Source organism: Ictalurus punctatus, chromosome 7, assembly GCF_001660625.3.
Source record: "Ictalurus punctatus breed USDA103 chromosome 7, Coco_2.0, whole genome shotgun sequence".
In the NCBI taxonomy this organism is placed as follows: Eukaryota; Metazoa; Chordata; class Actinopteri; order Siluriformes; family Ictaluridae; genus Ictalurus; species Ictalurus punctatus.
Window position 1 is genome coordinate 23,357,197 of NC_030422.2, and position 22,641 is coordinate 23,379,837.

Consider the following 22,641-nt stretch of genomic DNA (forward strand, 5'->3'; position numbering starts at 1 on the left):
ATAAAATCACATTTCCTTACTTCTTCAATTATATATATATATATATATATATATATATATATATATATATATATATATATATATATATATATATATATATATGACGCCCACACTTTTTTTCTCTGTGTTCACTGTCTGTAAGAGATAAGAAGCTTTTTGGCTAACCGTGTGAGTAAAGATCTTTACACTGACAGCCAAAGACTGATGACCTCTACTTCACTGCTATTATAGCATAGGAACTCTTGCCATTTCTCTTTCACCCTCTCAGAATTGATTTTCGCCCAAACCATTTTGTTGCCATCACTGTGTTGTGATGGCAAACTCTCACCAATTTGTTATATAGATTTTAGTTGTTAATGAATACAGTGAACAGATTCTAGAGCGCAAACAATCCAAGGAATGCTAAGGTTAATTTCAGTTTCATCTTTAAGATTTCTTATTTATTAGAGTGATCACGCTGATGCTCACTTGTTGGCTTTGTGCTACCAAATTTTGCAAGATATACAGTATATTGGGCAATGAGCCTTAAAATGGAGATAGAGAAGTTGAAATTCAGCTGGGTTTTCTTTAGAGAATTGGGATCTTTTTCCCTCAGGGGGACATAAACAGCAAAAAGGCCAAGCTTTGATAAGAGTCCCTAACAGACAATGCACATCATGCATTTGTTATGAACAGATGAGACAAATGTAAACCCACGTCACAGTGTATGAGAAGAAAGAATGGAAAAAGACAGAATGTCTATCATCTTATTTGTAAAATATGGTGGCAGTAATATGCCTAGTCATGCATGACAGCCTGTATTACAGACTTAGTCATTTTTATTGATGAACAAATTAAAGATGAAGGTCATTCTTAGAGAGAATTTCTCTCTTTATTACCAAACACTTTTGGAGGGCACAGAATAACACCAATGAGAATCTAATCAGAAACTCTAGATATGTGACAGTGTGTGCCCATGATGGCGAGGACCTCAAAAATCCTTAGAGATAAATCAAAAGTGTTGCTCCTCAATGAAGAAAAGGAGTTTGTGAAGCAGACGATATGCTGCGTGTGTGGAATACCAACAAGTGTTTTGCTGTCTGATGGAGTCACCTCTCTTTCTCAGTGTAAAACACCAAAAACACATAATAGCTGATGAGAATCAATCAAGAGTGTCGTGTTAAATTTTAGTTATGCAGTGGAACCACAAAAAATAGTTTTGTTCTTAAAAGAAAAAGTCAGCAAACAAGGAACAAGTAATGTGATTATACGGCCTCCAAATTCATATGCACACAGGTTTCATAAAAAATGCTTTGTTATGAGATTCTAGAACGACATTTCTAGAGCCTAAGTTGTGTATAAATGTCATATAAAATGGATTTAAGTCATAACTATTACCCATAGGGTGTCTACTCTATAAGAACCATACAACTCTAAGTTATTAGATTTTATTCCTCACATTATATAAGAATGAGCTCTATATCCAAGGGCAATGGCCAGTGTTTCCTGCCATGCTGATTAAGCCATACCATGAGAACTGTTACTATAATTCTAAACGTCCTTTCAATCATTAATATCCACATGGGCCTAAAAACGCAGCCACTGCTGTTTTTAATTAGCTTTGTTAAATTCTGATGATCAACATTAGAGTTATAATTAATGTTAACCAGTTAGCTTGTTGCTACTTGCTATTATCTGCTGATTAGCTTGTTGCTAAACCACTCACTATTGTCCACTGTTACTGCTGTACTGTAATTTCAGTACAAAATTTAGAACTGTACAAGTAGCCACTCAGGCTGTAACTGTAAAAGTGCAGTTAAAGTAGCTTTTGATGAGCGTTACATGCTCTGACAGAGCAAAAAACACACATTCATGAAGGCGTACATTTAGTAAGATCTCAGACAAGGTCCTGAGACCATTGAGGGGCTGGAATGACAGGACAGTAGTTTTGAATTTTATATATCCATCCATTTTCTATACAGTTTATACTACAGGGTTATGGGAAATGTGGATCCTATCCCAGGGAGCGTGGGGCACAAGGCAGGGTACACTCTGGACAATCCATCACAGGGCACAATCACATACACATTCACACACCCATTCATACACTACGGACACTTTGGACATGCCAATCAGCCTACCATGCATGTCTTTGGACTTGGGGAAAAAACGGAGTACCCGGAGGAAACCCCTGCAGCACGGAGAGAACATGCAAACTCCGCACACACATGGCTGCGGCAGGAATCGAACCCCCAACCCTGGAGGTGTAAGGCAAATGTGGCAATGCGGCAAGTGCTGCTTCTTGTCAGTTTTCTATGTGCATTTGTTATGGTTTGGTTTCATTTCACTGGTTTATGTTCAGTCTATTATCTATGTTCCCTGTGCCTTTTTATTACTTATTCATAGTGTTTGTAGTTGATGATCTTTCTCATTATATGATATCTCTTGTCTCTTGTTTTATATTTCTTGGTTCATTTTTTTTTTTATAAATTTTTTTGTTTGTTTGGTTTTTTTTTTTTTTTTTTTTTACCATGTTTACCATATTTGATATTTAGAGGAAACAAAACATGAATCCAGTAGAGCATTATAGCCTTAAACCTGGAAATCTTGAATGCAACTGCATATGTCTTTAACCATGTCTTATTGATAGATATTAGATTTAGCCTTCCATCTAATATCTCCATATATCCGTTCTCTTTTGTTGATGTTCCATCTCAGGTGATCTGAGAAGCTGTGTTATGTGGATAACAAGAGCAGCCCTAGAGCTGACCTTTGTGGAACTCCTGTGGTCAGACAATGAGGCAATGAATCTGAAACTCTGTGGGCTATTGTGTTGAATTGATCCTAGATATGATGAAAACCAGGTCAGAGTGGATTTTCTCATACCTACATTAGAAAGAGAGAAGATAAGTACCTAGTTATTCACAGTTCTTATTTTACAACTCTAGCCAAAGTGTGAAAAACATGTTAATGGAGAAAAGAAAAATAAATCCTTTATGAGTCCAGAGCTCCGTGTTCTAGCTGTCCCTTTCCTGATTTCTTGCTAGCTTTTATTTGTCTCCTCGTGTTGAGTCATTGCTTTGGAAAGCCAGCTGGAGAAGATGCAGCAAATAGATTTCTCTCTTGTCTATGTCTCTATTCTTTCTTCTTTTCTACTTCTCTTGTTCCATCTTTTCTGGGTTTTTCTCTCTCTTTCTTTTTCAAGAATGACTTGAGACTGTCTGCTTTGTTGCATAAATATTAATGTTTGAAAAGACATCCCATTAATCTCTTTTGTAGGCATGAATAAGGCTCGGTTTGATTAGTGTGTGAATCTTCTCCGAAAAGCAGCACGTCTAAGGTTACTGAGGTTGTATGCACCAAAGCAGTCAGAAAACGAATGCTGAGCTAGAACTGGATTTTACCTCTTATATCCCAGTGAGTGATCATATACCAGCCCTCATCTCAGAGAAAAAAATGTTCACATACAACTTATTTGCAGCACCTTCATTGTGTATCAGGGTTTCATCATGTTGTGTAAGGGTCTATTTCATCCAACTGTAAAGAAGAAAATGAAGAAATGTAAAGGGAAAAAAAACTTCCTTACTGCATTACCATGTGACCTGCAAGCTCAATTATCAACTGTTGCTGAGAAGAGGAGAAATTAGGCTTCCTAAGCAGGGGTGGACTTAGCACCAGGCAAAGGTAGGCAGCCACCTAGGAAGCCAAGGGCCCCCCAAAAAATGCAAATTATATATATTTTTAATTACTAATGCTAAAAATATATGCTGAAAATCTAAATATTGGTGTTAAAACACTGAAATGATTCATATCACTGTTATTTCAGCACCGTCAATGCAAGCCCCAGCCCCCAACCCCAACTGAATAGGGCCCCATTCCTATATTTTGCCTAAGGCCCTCAAATCACCAAATCCACACCTGCTTCCAAGTCTAATCAAATGTCATTAACATCATTACATTACACATGAAGTGGGCTAGGATCAGTATCTGTAAAAAGAGGAAAAATATTTGTTGCATGTAGACAAAAATATGTTTGAATCAGTATCCATACTTAGTGTTATTTGATTTATGAGTCCAGGTTTTAAAACACAGACACCTTCCAAAATTGTGTAATCCATTTTCTGTGTTTTGAAGTAAGTGTGAAGATATGTATATGCGTGTGTGTGTGTGTGTGTGTGTATATATATATATATATATATATATATATATATATATATATATATATATATATATATATATATATATACATATATGTATCTGTATATGTATATGTGTATATGTATTCTTGCTTGTTTGTGCTCTCTCTCTTTCTTTTGTATTAATCTTGTAGGCATTTGCCCTTGTTCTGTATCGGCTTTACCGCCTCATCTTCTCAATTTCTCTCATTTTGATCTCTCTTTCACTCTGGAGTTTTGGGAGTTTGTCAGCCTTTCTCCCTTGTTCATCAGCTCCCTGCTCCCCATCACACCTCAAGCTTTAATATTTTCCCTTCCCATTGATAATTCACCTGACTCGTTTAACATGAAGTCAGAATCGAGCCTTTGGCAAACCTGGAATAGAGATTTTTTTTCCCTGGTGTGTCTTAATCTTAGGTTGTTAGTCTTCTCAGACACATGGAGGTTTCATTCTATGTCAGGACCTGACCTTTGCTCCATTTCTAATACACGAGTGCCCATGGGCTTCAGGCTATATTGAATGTGCTTTGTCCACCAGTCCTCGTTTCTTGTTTCTTGGATGCATTGTTGGATTTGGAGAGAGCTGTGACCGCCTGTTGGGTATTGATATTCTGCTCCTGCCACAGAGGCACAACCGGGTCAATGCTTCTCAACTGCACCCCTTAACCTTTCAGCACTAAGCATGTTGCCTGAAGATGAGGTGGTGTCATCTTTTCTCTTCTCTTCTCTTCTCTTAATTGATTTCCAATTCATAGTACACTATGGATTAGTATGCTAAAGCCTCTGTTAACCCTTACAACCTGATGAACACAATTACATTTACAAGTATTTCTTTTAAACTATTTGAAAGCTCTTGGTTTCACAATTCAGGAATTATGTATTGCTCAGAAATAAACACGCACACATCATTAGAAACAGATACACTTAGCCTTTCCAAACATCATACTTGTAGTATCAGCAGATAATCCAGTTTTGAAAATACTGAAAAGTACAGCATTATGTTCAAAACACACGCCTTACATTTCATATGTCTCTGTTTTTATTCACAGTAGAGAGGAAATAAAGTTTTTGTCTGTCAGAGGCATGGGCCAGCCCTTATTTCAATGATTTATGTCTGAGTGTATCGACATTGTCAGTGTCACAGATTCATCGCAGGGTCTGGTGAAAAACAGCTTTTTGTTGGATTACCTTCCAGTGTTTCTAAAAGTAAATTGTGAAAATGTCAAATCGGACGTGTCTCACAGAACAAACTCAGATGATGAGGCATAGCTTTACAATCTTTATAGTGCATAAAGGTGCAGGAGAGTTCAGTTATTCACCTGTAGGATGAAAAAAAAACAGGAGTATATAAAATTTTCAGAGTTACTTCTTATGTACTTAAATTATGCCACCAAGAAAGATATTTGTTCACACCTAAGCTAAATAATACTTTAATGATTATTTTTTACTTCATATGATTTCAAGTATTGCAGTTAATTCCCATCAGCAATCCCTATAAAAACAAGGGGAGACTTAAATGAAAAATATTTCTGTCTCACACTAATTATATATTCTTTCACATTAGTAAGTATTCACTAAAATCACAAGTTTGTGACATACACTACATGGCCAAAAGTTTGTGGACATCTGACCATCACACCCATATGTGCTTGTTGACACTCCCAAAACATTTGGCCATATAGTGCAAAAATACAGGCAAAAAACATGCTTGTATCAAAAATCTATTAGTATCTACATATTAAATAATGATATAGGATATAAGATATAGCAGATATGAGATATAGACCAAGGTTCTAAGGGTTACCTGCTTACTTGGACAAAAGACCAAAGCTGCTGCTTCTGCAACATTCTGATAATCTGTAATCATATAAAATGCACCTGTCCAAGATCTTTAGGAGCCTTTGATTGAACTACAGCACAAAAGAGAATTGTGATATGACACAGACCTACACTGACCTCTACAATGTTCTAGATGGTTTTCTGATTCTGCTTGCCCTCCAGGTCAATTGATTACTATATTCAGCTCTGAGCACATTTTTTGCTATCTGTCTTCTAATGCTGCTGATCGTCAGGACTGTGTGGTGCAAAGTGTCGCTAAAGCCCAAAGCAAAAAAAAAAAAACCTCAGTGCAGCTTTTTATAGCATATAGCAGATGATTTATTGAGATTGAGAAGTTTCTCCTTTGGGACTTATTGATTCTAAGCTGGCTTAATTCTCCAGGCTGTGCTAGCTTGATCTGCTATCATCTGAGAGCGGAACAGATTAAGGCAACCAATAAATGGATCGGTGTGAAACATGGCCCTCATCTAACCTTTCAGTTAGAATATTAGTGTGGCTCCCACGCTTCCCATCTGCTGCCAGCTAGTATGGCTTATTCTTGGCTTTGATGAGCATATCTGTCTTAATTGTTTTGGATGTTAGATTGAAGACAAATATTAAGTAAGGGAATTTTAAAAGTGGTGCTATACAGTGCTATCTAGAGTGCTATCTATCTACTAACTTCCTTCAAGTCTTTTTTTATTCTTTCCCCTTTCTTTCTCAACCCTGCCCTCGTTTTTCTTTTTCTTTACCCCAGCTGCTTACACTACAAGTCTGTTTCGATTCTACTCCAGTTTATTGCTTTGCTATTTTCCTCTCAACGACCCACATTCGGTTGCCGGCAAAATAAATATGCGGATGAGTCAGCTTCTTCTCACCTTAATTAGACAAGTAAACTTCCTTGCAAAGCGTGTCTTCTTTCACAGCAATTACAGCTGTACAACATAAAGGTGGACTTCAGTTCAGGGAGAAGTCAAACATTTTTCACAATTACAAGCGCTGTGCGGCTGCTGTGTCCTGTTTCACCTTTCAGCACCTGCCTTGAGTTGCACCCTTGAGGGATTAGAGTTGCATTTCCATTAGAATCCTAGCCATGATTTACTAACTTAATAGCTCCCTTGATGGAGCTCAGAATTCAGCTCATGCCTTCCAGTACTGCTTTAATCTGATATTTTAAATGTAGAGATACCATGAGTTGAATGTGGAGAAGTGGCAATGAATAAGCTTATATCTGTGTTTGTCACATGGATCAGAAGGATTTTAATTGAATCCTACTGCAATGAAGAACATGCTAATTGTTGATAGCATGATACGTTTATAAGGCATGACATTGGCTTCATATGCAAGGACAAGGATTAATGAAAGTCTGATGTCTTTCATGACATTTTCGGCGTCTCTCTTTAGTACTTCTCTTAATATCAAATTCTTTGAAGATGATCTACAGACTGTATGCCGGCCTGAATAATCCAAGACATTTTTCCTTAAAGTGGTTTATTTTCTCTTCATTATTTGATCTTACCAACCATATGATACATCTTTATTACAAGTCAAATTTTCTGTTAACAATTCATGAATCATGTACCAAAAATGTTCCACTCTCTCCACTGGGGTCCTGTTGATCTTTAAGGGTGTTAGCTCCTCTCCTGCTTCGTGCTGAAGTCCACTATCAACTGCTTTGTTTTGCTGATGTTGAGGAACAGGTTGTTCACCAGTTGTCCAGGCTTTTAATATCCTGCAGGTAGGCCTTCTCATAGTTATGAGAAATTAGGCCCACCACAACAATGTCATGAGCAAACTTGACAATGGTGGTACAGTAATGAATACAGTAGGGGGCTCAGGACACAACCCTGGGGGGCTCCAGTGCTAAGGGGGAGGCAGGGTAAGACAGGACAACAGTGTGGGTGCGTTTGTGTCCTTTATTTAGGGCTAACCAAGAATCGTTTGCCATAGTGGGACTCGGAATACATGTAGGCATTTTTTATGTTACATGCATACATGTACTTTGAGAATCCCATAATGCTCCTATTATGATAATCAATATTCAGCAATATTCAGATTTAACCAGAGAAAGGGCAAAATCAATACAATGAAAATGGGACTCAACAGGGTATACATAGACAACCGAATCATATATAATTGCATATGCATTGTATATTGCCTATCTTGGCCAGGACATTACTGTAAAAGAGATCCAGGATCCCCGCAATCATATGTAGGATAAGCAGTACAGAAAAAGGATGGCCGGATGGATGGATGGTTGTATATTCCCAATATTCGCAATACTGTCATAGACCTAGTCACAGTACTGATAGAGACACAATCTTAATATTTGTATGTTAATTTTTACTCACAGAAGAAGTAATAAAAATTGTAATGAGAAGTGTAATCATTTTCAACTCTTAAATTTTTTTTTTTTTTACAAAGATTTTTTATGGCTACTATATATTATAAGCTATGCTTTTTATGCTATACATTCTATAGTATAAAATCTATGCTTATATTCTGTTTCCTCAAAATGTTGCTGCTGAAATTCGTTTTTGTTAACTAATTACCATAACTTTCTGGAAATTATTTCTTATTTGGTTTCCGAGTCTGACAACATGACTCGTAATAATCACAATCGTTACTTCAAGTCGTGTAATCCTGTTCACACAGAATGAAGTTAGGAAGAAGTTTTAGGAGAAGAGAAACATCCCGTAACTTATATTACACTTCATCTTGTCCTTCTTCATCTTATTACTTGCTTTGATCTCTGAAGAGTTACTCACACACCAGGCAATGTCTTGGACCTGATCCAGGATCAGTCTATTTTCAGCACTGCTGGACAGCCAGACTGCGGCCAGCTCTACTTAATTAACTAAAAAGTAGGGGCTAATACTTGATTTGATGGTTTCACTGATCATCACAGCATTTCCTGCTTATTCTGCTTTCACAAACTCAACAATGGTTTTCTAAAAACAGGAAACGTCCCCTAAAACCATTGTTCCCCAGGGGTCAGAATATCAGCCAATTCATCAAAGATATTGATGAATAAATTACATCACATCCTAAATCAATCTAAGCTCAACAATTTACTCTTCCAGAAAGACTGTTTTTTATATCCTGCACGATCTGGAAAAAAAATTATAGCGGTTTTTACAGCTATCTCAATGTCCCCACATGTCTTTAAATAGCTGTTTTTAAATAACCAGGCTGTGGGTCCATTTAAGTGGAGTGCAGATTAAATCTCACCCGAGTGTGAGGCTTGACAAGCCAGTGCTAATGCTGATCCAATCCGTCAGTGCTCCTTCAGCCATGTCATCCAGCAAGCCAAAAGCCAAAGCAGCCCATGCCAGCAGACAGCACACTGGCTGCATATTTACTGCAAAACTCAGTTCTCCATTTCACAAATGCTGATGCAGATATAATCATTTGGTCTTCATAACCCGGTAGAATATTAAAATGCACACTTATTTCTCCTATTCAATCTGCGAACCGGGGAATAGCTCTCAAATTGCGGATTGAACCTTTTGTAGAAAGGCATATATCCTTCTCCTATATACAGTATCCTGTATGCCTGATGAGCTGACATGCAATTACATTACAGTCTATTCTTTCAAGTGCAATAAGAGATTGCACCTGAGAAAGGAAGTAAGAAAACTACTCCTATAAAACTTGGCAACATACCTTATTTAAGACTGGTATTTACGGATAATCCTGTGGTTTAAAAATGCAGATAGTGAAGAGTTTGTCTTAATTAAAATAAAGAGTGGAACAAAATAACACAGGGGACAGAGATAATGCTGTTGCAGTAAGATCCTATGATCAGTAATCAGTGTTTATTTATATATTTTGCTTTGAGCTCTTCTAGCATCCTGTCAGTGTACAAAGGGCAGCTGAGGTAGAGCCCAGATTAAGTGATGTTTATGATACACTCAGCTATTCTGTCATCCCATTACAAAAGTCTTAAACCTTGGTGTCACACTTCGGCATGCACAGCAGTGTTCTACAGATACTGTATGATAGTCAGAACCTTGTCTATAAACCCTCTCTGCTCTATTTCTGTATAGCAGGAGCATTCAACTAAACTTTGTAAAGGTCCAGTCACATAAACGTCTTTGCTTATAAATGTCCAGATATCTATCATGACTGAATGGTGGCAAGAGTTACCTTTTTATGCTTATTAGCGATTCATTTATGGTTATAAATAATATAGTTAGAAGTAGAATGTTTTATTTTGCATGTTACCACTTTTTACTAGCGTCATGGACACTGATTTTGAATTTGGAGCGGGGAGAATAAACGCATTCAGTCCATTTGTCTTTCAACTTTTTTTTATTTATTTAAACAACCATGTCTCTCCATGCATTTTCCACACCACTTATCCTACATATCTGGCACCCTGAACCTTACCCAAGGAACTCAAGGCGCACGCGGGGGACACCCTGGACGAGGTGCCAACCAATTGCACACATATTCACACACCCATTCACAATATGGACAATTTGGATACGACACATTTCTATGGACTGGTGGGGAGCTGAATCAGCTGGTTCATATGTAGAGCCACGAAGCAATGGCCATTGTTAAAAATATGTTTATCAACTGAGCTGCAGTATTTTTTTAAGTTCCATTCATGGAAATGCTATGTTCTCATCATGAGCAAAAAAATAAAGAACAAATGCATGGAAACTAACACCTACATGATTGCTCACCTACTAATATCAAAGTTTGAGATGTAATCTCACAAATATTGACTTGAGACATATAGTCTTTTTTCATGAAAGTAAAAAAAAAAAACCCAATTCAGATAATTTCTCAGATGCATGATTTGCTCATCATCATCTTCTTATTATTATTAAAACAGTAATCCTGCACACTAATATGCATGTGAATTACAGGAAGTCATTGAATGAAATGCATTTTCAGTTTTTATATCACTTTGACACAAAAAACTCCACATATAATTTGTTATAATGATCTCCCTAGGAATGAGATGTGTTATTATATTTTATTATATTACACTGATAATGGCCTTAATATTTGCAGTTGTTTTGTGCCCTGTGAAGCTGAGCCATGCACAGAGTTTGCTGTGTGCTCAGATAAAACAAAATGTTTCCAAGGTGTTGGATCTGGACAATCAAATTATGGTCAATGATGAGCTCGTCAGTATTCCATGAAGTGAGTTTATTTTAACAAGACTGGCTTATTTTTGTCAATCTTAATCCCCACTCAGTTATTATAGTAACATATGCTTTTGGAGAAACCTGCTTAGCTTTGCTTGCTTAATTCTATTGGACAAGCTCCAAGACGTTGTGGTTCCATTGAATTAAACTAGATATATAAAACAATAGATACTCAGGAATGTTCTGCTATGGCAGCATTTAATAAATTGTACATACAATACACTGACCAGCCATATTAACAGAAATCCTATTAGCCTACACAGAAAACAAATGTCCCAAATCATCCAAATTGCTCTTGCTAAATGTGCTTCTTCACCAGTGGTGCATTTCTCGAATAGTATGACAATATATGATGTGAAAGGCACTCAAGCATTTTCAACTTCTTCTATTTCTTCTTCTTCGTTCTCCTCCTCCTATTATTATTATTATTATTATTATTATTATTATTATTATTATTATTATTATTATTATTTAGAATTACCCTTGACCTGCTGGCATGTCTGTTTCTTTACTCATATTGCTCCTAAATGCAGACTTTCAATAGAACAACCGATGAACACCGATGAAACAACCGACGGAAGAGTGCCTCCTTGAATTATTTGGTTTAATTATAAATAATTTCCTTTGTTCTTGGCTTAATCATCTTAATCATAGGCTATGCAATAATGTAGTGTGTAAGTTCATATATATGTGTTTTAAATAGCCTAATGTTTTCTTGTGCATTGTGTCAGCTATTTTCCTGCCAGGCTATGACTTAATTATTACTCCTTTTTTTGTAATTATGCCTTGTAGAATTTAATAAACAATTTCTGCTTGACAAGGGAGAAAAAAAATCTTTCCTTGTGAATTTAGATTTCAAATAATCTTGGATTTTACGAGCTTGCTTTGTGGAATAACCCCCTGGGTGTTTAGTCACTAAGGAAATAAGTCTCTGATTCTGTTTATGAACAAAATGAATGGGATGGCCTTGATAATTTTTCCAAAATGTGTTCTGAACACATTTTTTTAATCAACTCAGTTTTACCCCTTTTTCTGTCATCCTCTTGCCCATTTCACTTTCTCTGTGGCTTGAAGTCAATCAAAAAGACATTAATTTACATTCTTTCATTACCTTAATAATTCTGATCTCAGGTGATGTTGAATTGACTGAATTCAATTACTTTCCTTTCTCTCCATTTCTAAAACATTGTTTTCACATTATCTGAATGTATACGATTAATAATAATACAATTTGTGAAACAGTTGTATGGCAGATGTATTCTAGATTGTGGTTTTATTCAGTCACTTGAAATAGTATAACTAATTGTCACTTACAGATGTCATGTTGTTAAAAAAAAACAACAACTCCATCCTGAATGACTTGAATATTAATCTTTATCATGTGATCATTATTCAATTAATTTAATTTGGAATTAAATTCTTGAGTTGACTTTTTTGGTTTAAACTTAATTCACTGACATGTTGGTCTACTGTCATTTCAGTTAATAGTTTCCTACCTTACCCACAATGCCGTTCGACTACCAAGTGATATTGGTGCCAGTGGGATTTAAGCCTCACTTCATCTCTACCTAAAGAGATTGATGCAGCTGCAATTTAGTCCAGCTCTCTCACTTCCACACTAGTACTTTGTTCAAACAGAACAGTTTCCAAAACTCCAACTTTCATGCCAATAATACCATTACCAGCACTGTGCTTGTCATCTCATAGATTGTTAGCTGAGTCTCCGTACCTCAGCATAAATGCATCGTATAGCTGCGATATGCATTCTCAAACTTTGAGTCCAAAATTTGCTATATGCACTAATTCTACATTGAATTTCTCCCTAATAAAACACTGGACCTTGCTAATAAAACCTGATAATGAAAATACAGCACCAACAAACACATTAGCACCAGAATCACTAAACACAACCAAAATATTTTAATATAAACATATTTAATGTGTTTCAGGGTGGAGGTTTCCCTTAAGTCTGTTGACTATGTGATTCATTCAGTTGCCTCCTCCACATGGCTCTCAATCTGCTGATTTGAATATGGATATTTGTATTGATTTAAAACACTCATGCTTCTGAGGCAATTAAGCATGACAGAAAAGAAGGATCTCTAAAGCAATGACATCTGTTTTATGTAGCAGCCCATAGGCTGAAAAGCTTTACATTGGGGAGATTCTCCCATTAAAAGATTTATGAATCTGTAATGGGTTTAGCTCTTTCCAGCATTACTGCTCCACACAGACACATCTCATGTTCTCTAGAGCCAAGTTGTTGTTGGGTTGTGCATTATTTAGCATGTTAAATATTCCAATTATCTAGTCATTGAAGGAAAGAGCATTTTCTACTAATGTTTTCAGACCTATAATTGGCTGTGGACAGCTTTTCAAGATCCCACTTACATGAATGTCCATGAAGTTAAGTTGCTGGAAGAGGTCACTCCATCAATGAAAAATAAGAGAACGAGAAATTTGAGAAAATAAAATAAAAGAACAATATACAATATAAAAGGGTACAATATAATTCCGTTTAAAGCACTGAAATGAAGTATGGTTTACTCAAATGAATATGGTTAATATGTTTTTTGTGTGCTATTATCATACCAATTTGCCATTATAACATTCCTGATTATAATAATTAAGCTAGTGTTGACATTTCAAATGTTTGGTGTTTCACTGTGTCTCTATGGATAGCAGGCATATTTTATATCCAGCTCATTACTAAAAGCAGAAGCCTCATATTTTCAAACGTGGATATAGATTTCAACTAATAACAGCAGGAACAGTTTGCATTTCAGACATAACCGTTTGGATACACAACATATTCTAATGCTGAAGTCTCAAATGCATTTTTTCCCCACGACTATAAAGACGTGATACTGTATAACTTGCAATTCAAGTGCAATTCTTTTTGCTAAACTCCTCACACAGCTCACAGGCACATTTCCTATTGTGAAATACACCTGACCCATTTTTATGCATATTTGAGAATCAAATCTCAAAGTGCTAATGAATGAAAACATGTTATATGTAAACATAAATTCATCATCATTATCCACTCAGATCTTCTTACTGTTTCAATTATTTAATGTCACATATCAGCTAAGGAACAAAAACAAAACAGAAAAAAACATCACTTAAGACACCTGGAGCCATCATTCTAGACACTATTTATGCTGCCTGACAGGAAATACACTGGTTGAGATGTATGTAGGTGAAATTTTGAGGCCAGATTTAATGTATGAAATTCAAAAAATAACACTTACAGTTCATTGTTGCAGACTGACACACATTTCCAGATGATTGTGATATTAGATGAGAAGGATGAAATCTAATATGTATTAGTAGCTTGACAAATAACTTATTATTATTGGGGCAGATAGAAACATGCATTTGTGATTTTAAAAAAAAGTGCTTCAAGTCTGTAATGTCGGACTGGCTTCATTCCATGTTTCCTTTGAATACCAAACATTGTAAACAGAAAAGTTGTAAATCCATTAATATCAAAAACACTTAACAAAAAGAAATGTATTATTCTGTTGTATGTCCTTTTGTATAATTTGTACTTTGACTGAAAAATATGTATCTAGTTTACCTACCTTAGTGTTTCAGATGTATCACAGTAAAGCAGGTTTAAAAATATTAGCCACAGTGCACATGAAATCTAGAAGGTATTTCACTTCATGGTAGGCTGCAGTCTGGCCTAGAAAGACCTGAGCCCCATCCTCTCTTCTTCATAGAATTCTGTGTATATTTTATATGACCATTGGTACTTGGTACCTCAAAAGTGTTTTTTTTTGTTTGTTTGTTGTTGTTTTTTTTTTTTTTTTCAATTTATTAAAATTAGGCATTTAATACTTTAAGGCATTTAATACTGGTATACTGGTATACTGGTATATACTGGTATACTATATTGATGTAGTATACCAGTATACTGGAATACTATATTTATATTGATCTTTTTATCTTTGAAGAAGATAAAAGCCCATTTATACCAGGTTTCCCTACTTGTTTCTCAGCTATCTTTTGCCTGGGCAGTCACCACATTTTCCAGGAGTTCACTTTTTATGATTTCTTACATATTATTATTGCACACTGGAACATTTCATAAGAACTATATCTCAGTAAATAATACGGTAAATTAATAAGAGGTGCCACTGGTGCAGCTGGTATGATACTGAGCTTGGATTACTGTCTATGTGACGTTATTCATGGTCAGTTCCGAAGCATGCACAGTGCTGAAATTTGCTTAGTTTTGTGGACGATCAATATAGTATGATTTTAGAATATAAATATTATGCAGTGTTGTGTGAATTTTGACCAACATGCATTATGATTTGTGACATGCTTCAGTGGTGTAAGATTCCAACTGGACTATTCCAGTTGATGGAACACACTATAAAAGGTGTGTGTATGTGTTGCATGGTTTTTAGCAAATACATACATTTTTCCCAATAGGTTTAAGCTTGTGGAATAGGAAACATGATAATGGAAATATTTTTTAAATGTTTTAAGAAATATTATAAATGTTTGTTAGGAAATACATTGAAAAATTCGATTGGGAAAAGCTGTATATATGTTTCAGTACACATAATGGTCCGCCATGGATGATAACTATCATATCACAAGGACTTCAATTCCCAGAATACATCACAGACTACAAATATGGTCACCATGGACTACAACTCCCAACCCAACAAACAGGCACATTCATAAGTTAGGAATATAACTATGGATCTGTGAGACCTAAGGATGACCATAACTATGGTCATCCTTAGGTTATGCCCCTGACCCTGGAAGTTATGCCCCTGACCCTGGAAGCAGGTCTGGCTCATGCTCTTACCTTCAATGCCCCAGTGTTCAGAGTGACAAGGATAGTGATGGTCATCCTTCTGTCTCATAGATCCATAGTTATATTCATAACTTAAGATCTGTTTTGACCTCACTCTGACCATCACTACGGTCTAAATAGGATGACTCATGTCCACAGGATTGTGAGGAACTATAGAATCCGAACTATTCCCACCTCGCTGGGCAACAGACCTCAAAACTGCAGTACCGACATGTGTTGCAATAGTTATGTAAACTCTGTAAAATTTTGCAAACATACATGGTGTAGACCCGGTGCACAAATTTCCCTCACAGTAACTCCTTTTAGGGCAGCCCATGAAGTAGCTACACTTCTGGTTAAGTGGGCCCATATTTCCATTGGAACTGACAACCCTCTTTCTGTATAAGCATAGGAAATAACATCAACGAACAAACCAATGTGATGAACATTGCTTAGAAAGTGGCAATCCTAGTCTGGCCTTTCCATAGCAAACAAAAAGCCGAGAATGAGACTTCCTCAAAGTTTGATTAAAATTTACATAGGTGTGTAATTCCCTGACTGGACATATGGTGAACAAACTCTGCTGTTCTGCCTGTGAAGAAGAAGGGGGTTCAAATTGAGCTACCTCCAGAACTTGATTTCTGGATTTAGGATTAAGTACTTTTGGTAAAAAGGCAGGGTTGGGCCTATCATCACTAATGGATAGAGAACACAATTCTCCTACCCTTTTAGCAGATCAAGCATATAGCCAAGAGAAAAGCTGTCTTAAGAATCAAAGCTTTTAAGTCTGCATCAGCCATAGGCTCTTATACGGGCTTAATGAGAGAGTCTGGTATGAAAGGCAAAACTCAATTTTGTACCCGCAAAGCGCAATTTGGACACAATTCACTAGTTCCCTTCAAAAACTGACATACCAAGGGATGTTGGACTATTGACTGGCCATCAACTCCCCCATGAGATGCTGAAATAAAGCGTAAACCTTGATTGTACTGGATGCTTTGCCCTGATCCTGAGACTGCAGGAATCTAAGGACAAGTGGCACAGAGCAGGTTCCACATTCATGCCTAAACAGCATTATGAAAAAATTCTCCACTTTATGGAATAATTAACATGAGTAGATGCGGCTTTGGCATAATCCAATGTCTCATGTATAGTTTCATCTAGCTTTTGAGGGACTTATTCTGCAGAGGATATGCATAGAAGCGCAATGCCATTCAGTTTGGATGCCAAGTCTGCCCGTCCATTTGAGACAGAAGAGAAGCACGTGGTGGTATAGGGTGATTGGGGATTGCCATGGGGTACCCTGTACCAGCTGAATTAGGTCCAGAAACCATGGTCTTCCTGACCAGTGTGGAGCAACTAGCAGAACTGTGCATTGACCCTCTCTGATCCTCTGGAAGACCTGTGAAATCAGAGTAAAGGGGGGAAAAGCATATAATAAGCCTGTCTGCCACTCTTGTGACATCCAGACCTAAGGTGCTTTCTTGTACTGTAAGGGAGTACCATCCCAGGCAATGGGTCATCTCCCTGGAGGCAAAAATATCTACCTGAGCTGTCCCTTATCGGGCTCAAATTTGGGCTACTACCCCTGTGTGTAACAAAATGTCCGCTGCTCTGTTTGTCACCACCAGGATGTGGATTGCTCTCAGTGAGGACAGCCGTGGCCATGTCCATGTCGGCAGATCCGCTGCCACCTGGAGACAGCTTAGTGATTTCGTCCCACCCTGGTAAGTTATGTGGTGAACTGCCAAGGTACTGTCTGTTCTCACAGCCTGTCAGTGATCTGTTATTGTCACTGATCTTCTGTGAAGAAGATTGCCCAGTGGGGTTCCCCTGTGGAGGAAATCCTTTTCCCTCCAATGGAGTAAGGTCTGTATGCAGCATGCAGGCCTATTAGGATGAAGATGAAAAGGATTTAACCATCTCTGTATCGGGCGTGTCCTCAGCAGGCCTAAGGGAATCACCACTGATGCTGCCTCTATCAGTCCTACCAGTTTATGAACCCTGTGAGCTGTCACAAGCTTCCCCTTCTGGAAGTGACTTAATGCCTTCTCTAGTTTGTCTATTCTCTGGGTAATGAGACATGCTTCAATTGTTATGGAATTGAAATATAACACCATTAATTTTACCTGCTGTCGCAGCTGGAGACTGCTCTTCTTCCAGTTTACCATGAACCCCAGGAACAGAATATGAGCTAGTACCTCCTACATGTTCCTGATAACCTGCTCTACAGAAAGACCACAAATGAACCAGTCAACCAGATATGCAGGATTTTGATACCCTGCAACTGAAGGGGAGCTAAGGCAGCTGAGATCATCTGTGTAAAAACTCTCTATGCCAAAGACAGGCCAAATGGTAGAATCCAATACTGAAAAGCATGGCCTTGAAAAGCAAAGCGGAGAAAAGGCCTGTGCTATGGACAAATTGGAATGTGGAAATATGTGTCTTTTAAGTCCAGGGATGTGAACCATTCTCCTTCCCGTATGGAATGCATTGCCATCTTTGCATGAATCATTTTGAATGGAAGAATTTTTAAGTACTGGTTGAGGAACCTGAGATCAAGAATGGGACGATGGCCATCATCTTTTTTTTTTTGGAACTATGAAATAGGTTTAATAAGGTTTTATAGAATGCTATGCATTGAAGGGCACCTTTTGTGTTTGCTCTTTTTTTGTAAAAGAGCTTGCACCTCTTCCATCAATAATGTCTCCAACAGTGGGTCCTTGACAATAGTCATTTCATTGGTTTGCTTTTTATGGCCTCTGGCAAAGAGATTTGTGCCAGCCATATCTGACTACGACATAAAACAGCCGAAGACATAGCCTCCCCCACATCGCATGTCAATTGTGTGTGAACTGCCATAACAAAAACAACAAGATTCTTAAAATCCTGGTCATCCACAGCTACTATTTTCCTTAGAGCTGCTAAGAGGATAGCCAAAGTACTGCCTGTTTGAGCTAAAATGGTAAATGGTGCACTTATATAGCGCTTTTATCCAAAGTGCTTTACACTGTGTCTCATTCACCCATTCACACACACACTCACACACACCAATGGTAGCAGAGCTGCCATGCAAGGCACTAACTTGCCATCAGGAGCAGCTTGGGGTTCAGTGTCTTGCCCAAGTACACTTCGGCATGTGAAGACATGCGGGCCAGGAATCGAACTGCCAACCCTACAATTAGTGAACAACCCAGTCTACCAACTGAGCCACAGCCGCCCCCGCCCCGCACATGCAGCAGTATTAAAAGATTGTGAGATCAGATGGTCAGTTTTTGCACACTCCTTCCTGGGACAGCGAGGGTTAGCAGATGCACAGGCAAGTCTCAGAGCAGTCCATGATGCTATCGCTTGTTCTACTGGTGGCATGTCCCCCAGTTTCTGTTGGGAAACGGGCATTGGCCATCCGTGTACAGCCTGCATTGAATTGAGGCTTCTGAGATGGTTTCTACAATGCTGTCCTCAACATTGAGGTATAATTATCTGCCACTGGAATGCAAGGAGGAGAATTAATTTGAGATATGCCTTCCAAGGCACCCCCAACAGAAGCTGGATCAGGCAAAGAAGGCTGCAAACAAACAATCTTTGCTGCATTAATACTCGAATAACAAGAGTATTCACTGGAAAATCCTCCTTCACTGCCGATTCCTCATCCACTTCAGTGGAATCCGAATGGGGTTCCTCCCACTGGGTCCCTCCTTTTGACAGCTGTGTATTATCGAACAGAGAGTGGGGAGCAAGAAGAGATAATACATCTTCTGCCCAGGTGGAGGAATGCATTTCCGACCAGGAAGTAGTGATGTTGAGAATGAATGAAGAGCTTCAACTCTGTCCATCCTCTGCAATAAACTGTGAATAGCTGCCAGGATCTGTAGTTGAGTGTCTGCGATGCCACCGTTTGCTGGTGGAGCAGAAGTTGTGTATTTAGCTACTTTAACCACCCTCTCACGGCTTGATCTGTGCGTGGCATCATGACGATCATGTGAGCGCTTGTGAGAACATTTCTTGTGAGAACGTCCAAAGCTGATGGACAAAATCTGCAGCACTGAGAGGCCATGACACCCTGTCACACCAGGTAAGGCCCACACAATCTCACTGACTGCGGACAGCAGTGAAGGTTAATCAAGCCCATACAAAGCAATAGGCCTGCACCAGTACGCATATGTACCTAGCAGGCCTCTATCAACCCCAATGGCTGCAAGTAGTGATATGGGGCACAAAAAGGGCAACAATACTCATGAAGATTTTGCACTCGGTTTAACTGATGGTTACTCTGAAAAAAGGCTGAAATGATCCATAATATTGCATGGCTAGTATGTTACAAACTAGCCTCAGAATATCAGAATAATGCAATAAAACTCATCACAATTCACAGGCACATACAGCATGAATTGAGTGATGGTACTGAATAATAATACGAAAAATATGCAAGAAAACACCACAATTCACAGGGACAAAAGGCACCTGCACTACCTGGATGATGAATTGAAAGGCGACTAAACAATATTGATTCAGTTCCTACCTGTACCAGGTCTCTGAGGTGAGAAAGGTAAAGAGAACAAAGTGTACTTTAACCCTCTTTTATAAGTGTGTGATGTTCCACTTCAAGGCATGACTTTGTTTGCATAAGGTCTCAAGAGAAGGCGGAACAAAGGTTATCATCCTATTTAGACCATAGTGTCGGTCAGAGTGAGGTCGAAACAGATCAAATCTTTGGAGTTCTAATCACACACACCAGTTGCCTATTACACACACACACACAGACACACACACACACTCCACCCTTTTTAAGAGACTTTTCATATACAAATGCTCAGTAGTTTTTGTCTTGGTCGTTATCAAGCCATTGTCTGTTATTGCTTCTTTGATTTTTGATTCTGTTTGTTCTTGATTCCGATTTTCTGCCAATCGTATTTTAATCTGTTTGTTGATCGTCTGACCCTTGCCTGATTACTGTTTGCGATTTTGCTCTATGATTTGGCTTTTTGAAGTTTCATTAAAGCTGCCTTACCTGCAATTGCTTCAGTCTGATCCTCCATTACATGACAATAACCCATTGGGAATGTCCAATACTAAACGTTCTCCAAGATGGAGATAGAGTTTGCTACCTTATAAAACCACAGCAATTTCCTCAATCTCAACACTACAGCAAGTTGAAATTTTCAAACTACTCCTCTGTAATTAGATGAATACATGAATGGATAGATGGATGGATGGATGCAAATTTTGCCACTATAATAGACACAAAATATTAAACACAGAAAATAAAGACACCTAATCATGTTTTCACAGTGCAGAGGCATCAATATACAGGCAAGACAAATTGCTAAATATTTGTGGGATGTAAAGTTATGGGTTTAGTGTGAAGGTAGATTCATATTTGTACAAAATTTGCAAGAATTAGACAAAAATTAAGCAAGTTGGTAATTAGTTCATGATGACATTTTCCCCACACATTACAGCAGCCTTAGGGGCACAGGTGGCCCAGTGGTAAAGGCTCTGAAGGTAATGAGTTCAAGCCCTGGCACTTGAAGATTCCACAAGATTCCTCTATCAGGCTCTTGAGCAAGGTTCTTGACATGGTTTGCTCCATGGGAGCTTAATCATGGATGACCCTATATTCTGATCCCAGCTTCCTAACAAGCTCTATGCAAAGCAAAGAATTTCACTCTGCTGTACTTGTTTATGTGAGATTACAGGCTATTTTCCTGCCATCTTCTTCATTGTTTGTTCTGAAAAACAGGAGCAGGATATGAGGCATTCCTATACTGCTTGGAGAAAACATTCTGGAGTATGCAGAAATTATCCCCAATGCTTCCTTAAATACCTTGGTGCAATGGGCAGAAATTTTCAGAATTGACTACCTTCCTCTTCTCTGTTCCTGCCTTCACTGAGTTTAGACTCAGTCCTGTGATGTGCTAGCCTTCCTGACAAGTTTATTAAAGCACTTGCCATCCCCTGCAGTGATGCTGCCCCTTCAACTGACCACAGAATAGAAAAAGATGCTTGCCACAATAGACTGACAAAATTGCCCCAGTAGGTGCTTCACACACTGAACTGAGCCTCCTTGGAAATAAAAGCTTGGGCTTGCCTTCCTTGTACAGTGCTAATTAATCATTTGAAGGGTGGAAAGATGTTCTTGTATAGTGGTTAGTATTTGTTATGGCTGCAGCAGTACCTGTTTGATTCTGAGTCAATTTGGGGGGCATGGTGGCTCAATGGTTATGGCTTTGTGCTACTGATTAGAAGGTTGTAAATCCAAATCCTAGCACCACCAAGCTGCTACTGTTGGGTTCTTGAGCAAAGCCCTTAACCCTCAAATTATTCAGTTGTATCCTGTCTCAATTCTAAGTCACTTTGGATAAAATGGGAATGCTCATAACCTCATTTTGCTGGTGGGAATAAAGATGTGGATTCTGTGAGACCAAGGGGATGATGATTACCAATGTGGTATAATGAAGGAAGGCTGGGGAATAAGGGAGAGAGAATAGCCATGCACTCTGCAAGAATCAGTTACTCCAGAGGTCTATTTATCATAAAACTCTGCGTTACCTTGAAAGCTTAGACATAAACAGAGGTAGGCTTTGTCCTTTATTTTAGATTTGTTGTTCTAGTTGAAAGGAAGCAGGTATAATCAGCAGCTTTATTTTGACAAAATGTCAAAGACAATCCTGTTCTCTTGTGC